The sequence below is a fragment of the Lates calcarifer genome, linkage group LG12 (assembly GCF_001640805.2).
Source record: "Lates calcarifer isolate ASB-BC8 linkage group LG12, TLL_Latcal_v3, whole genome shotgun sequence".
NCBI classification, from domain to species: domain Eukaryota; kingdom Metazoa; phylum Chordata; class Actinopteri; family Centropomidae; genus Lates; species Lates calcarifer.
In genome coordinates this window covers 6022294-6025209 of record NC_066844.1, presented here as the reverse complement: position 1 = coordinate 6025209, position 2916 = coordinate 6022294, and the positions used below count along the sequence as shown (strand labels likewise).

Sequence of the window (2916 nt, the reverse complement as noted above, 5' to 3'; positions counted from 1 at the left end):
TCGCTGTATGTGATACTGTCATCAACATGATTTTAGCTAACCTAAAACTACTTAATGACAGATAAAAAGGGGTTTCATTGAAATGTCTTCATTTTTTGTTTGTTTTGGCACTGCATACAGGTGCTTCAAGGGTTACTGCCAACCTGAATATATATGGCATTTACATAATGCCTATATAATACCTTAAAAGTTCTGAAAAGAAACTCTCTGAAAAGACTTTTTAAAAGGAGGGCTCGTCCGGGATTTGAACCCGGGACCTCTCGCACCCTAAGCGAGAATCATACCCCTAGACCAACGAGCCACGTGATGACAATCAAGGCATTTTGCAGAGACTGAGCTGAGAATGTAGACAAAATCCTATCAAATAAAGAACTACAACGGCGTTTGTCATACGATTGCGTAAATATGAATTCAGTATGAAGAGTGGAAACAAGTATTTCACCACATTTTTTCATTTCATTCCAGTTGCTGGTCATTCAAATAAATCATGATTTGCCACGATTTGCCACGATTTGCCTCGGGCTATGAACTACTAGCGAATGGAAACACTGAGAATCCAACGATTAAAAATATTGCGGAAGAAACGGTCGCTTCTAAATTAAATTAAGACACTAACATGAATATAATGCCTGAGCAAAATTGTCGCTCATTAAATATCACAACCGTCGTTTATTAATTTTCTGTCAACTTACCTAGTTTGACCAACATCGTGGCTGTTGCTATCAAGTGTACCTAGGTGAAGTTTTCCTCCTAAAACACAAAATAAAGTCAAACAGTGCTGCCTTATGAACACCACATTTATCAGATAATTTCATTTCATTAACTAGAAACGTGGAAAAACTTACCGAATATTCAGCACTTCGACAGTTGAGTTTTATTAAAGATTGTTAAAAGTTTGTTGATAACGTCCATTACTGAAACGTTAATGAGCTGTTGTTACGTCACCGATTACCCGCTAGAGGTCGACATACGTTAGCAAGAAGAAGCTGCGAGGAACCAGAGGATCCAAACATGGCGAGAGGTCTCAGTCCCTGCTACTTCCGTCTTCGTTTAAATCCTTTGGGGAAGACAACAGTGCCAGAATCACTGATGTCTACCCGTCCCTGTTTCTTTGTTTCTGTTTAGCAAATGTATGTTTCTTTGAATAGTAGTGTGTCATTTGTTTTTTTGTTCGTTTGTTTGTTTGTTTGTTTGTTTTGACTAATAAATATTCAGTTTAATAGATAGAGGAAAATAGTCTAGTTTGAACATTTGAAATTCCTTCCTGCTGTTCTACAGTACTGTGCAAAGGTTTTAGACATTAAACATTAACTGTGGATGCTTTCAAAAGTTATTCCATGAATAGTTTTTCTTTATTAGTTAATTTCATACATAGTGCAGTGAAAAGAAAAACAAATCAAACCAGTGACCACCTTTTGCCGATAAAACAGCACCAATTTTCCCAGGTACACTTGCACAGGTATTTTGCAGGGAGTTTTTTTTCCAGCATCTTGGAGAACTTGCCACAGTTCTGTGAATTTAGTCTGTCTCAGTGTCAATCCCAGACTGACTCCATGATGTTAAATCAGGGCTCAGTTGAAGGACTACCTTCTTCTTGTCTGTGGAGCTAGGTCTTTATGACTATGAACTGTATGCTTGGGGTTGTTGTCAAGCTGCAGAATGAACTGGAAACCAATTAGACATCTCCCTGATGGTTTTACATAATGGATGACAATTTAAAGATCTAAAGTGCCTAAAACTTTTGGACAGTGTTCTCTCTGTATGTTGATGTGAACTAGTATCCTCGTTATGGTCTGATTTGTGGAGTATCCCGGTTTTCTGTTGCATATGTAAACATCATATCCTGGTTTCAGAAACCTGCATTGTGCAGGTTATGCTACCTGGAGTACTCTGATAGAAACCATGATACTGTGGCATGAAAGCATCTTATCCTGGTTTTTGAAACTCTTTGCTGGTACAGAGCATAGTGGCTAAGATGGTGAGAAATCAGGACAGAAATTTAGATACTGTTATGATTATGTATACAGAGATATGAATAAACACACTTTTCAACTTCCATGTATCATGTACCATATCCCAGATATGACTGAAATAGATTAAGACCCAAAACCAGAATACTCATGTAAACACATGCCCTAGAAAAAAGAAAAAAGCAGTGTCTTCTTTATTTTTAATTAGTTTAATGCACTCTATAGAAGGAAAGATACATTAGGTATCAAGGATTAAACACACCAGTCCATTATCTGATCCATTAAACTCACATTACTGTAGGGTTTATAGATCAGTGGATGCAAATTAAACACTATGCAGGCAGTAGTGCAGCTTTAAAGGACTGTAAATCAGTGCTCTAGTAATGACTGATGACCATGTGTGACACCTGATCATTGTGAATAGCAGTGGTAGGAGAATCAGGTCACTGAAGTCACGTGTCATGATGCCTGATGTCTGCAATGTATATGTCCCTGTTCGCTCGTACATAAATTAGCTGCTCTAGTTGGCTATCTGGCCAAATGATTATTCCAATCCAATTTCACTGGCAACACAAAAAACAACAGACCAAAAGACCTTTTAACACCTAGATAAGCTCTCTGGAACCACAGTAGAAGATGGATTATTAGTTTTGCAGCCTGGTATAATTGAGTGATTCATCTTCCAAATAGACAATCTTTGATTTAAATAGTGGAACCAGTGAACAATTTCCAGTTTCATTCACTTCTGCTGTCATTTGTTTTCATTAGACTTAACATAATGTCCTATAATTTTTTGTCCATCCAATAGCTTTGAAATAGCATGTTCCTTTTGCGCATGTGCGCGTGTGTGCATGTGTGTGTTTGCTTTTGTGTCTGTTTAATAAAGGTGTGATAGCATGTCAGCATTACTGTATTTTTAAAACAACAAAAAAATGGCTCTCAAAGA

General features: G+C 37.4%; 1 non-coding gene across 1 annotated transcript; it reads right to left on the bottom strand.

Moving 5' to 3' along the window:
• Positions 1-229: 229 nt before the first annotated feature.
• On the bottom strand, positions 230-301 carry trnap-agg (transfer RNA proline (anticodon AGG)). Its single transcript has one exon. It is a non-coding gene; the product is annotated as a tRNA-Pro (tRNA).
• Positions 302-2916: the final 2615 nt, after the last annotated feature.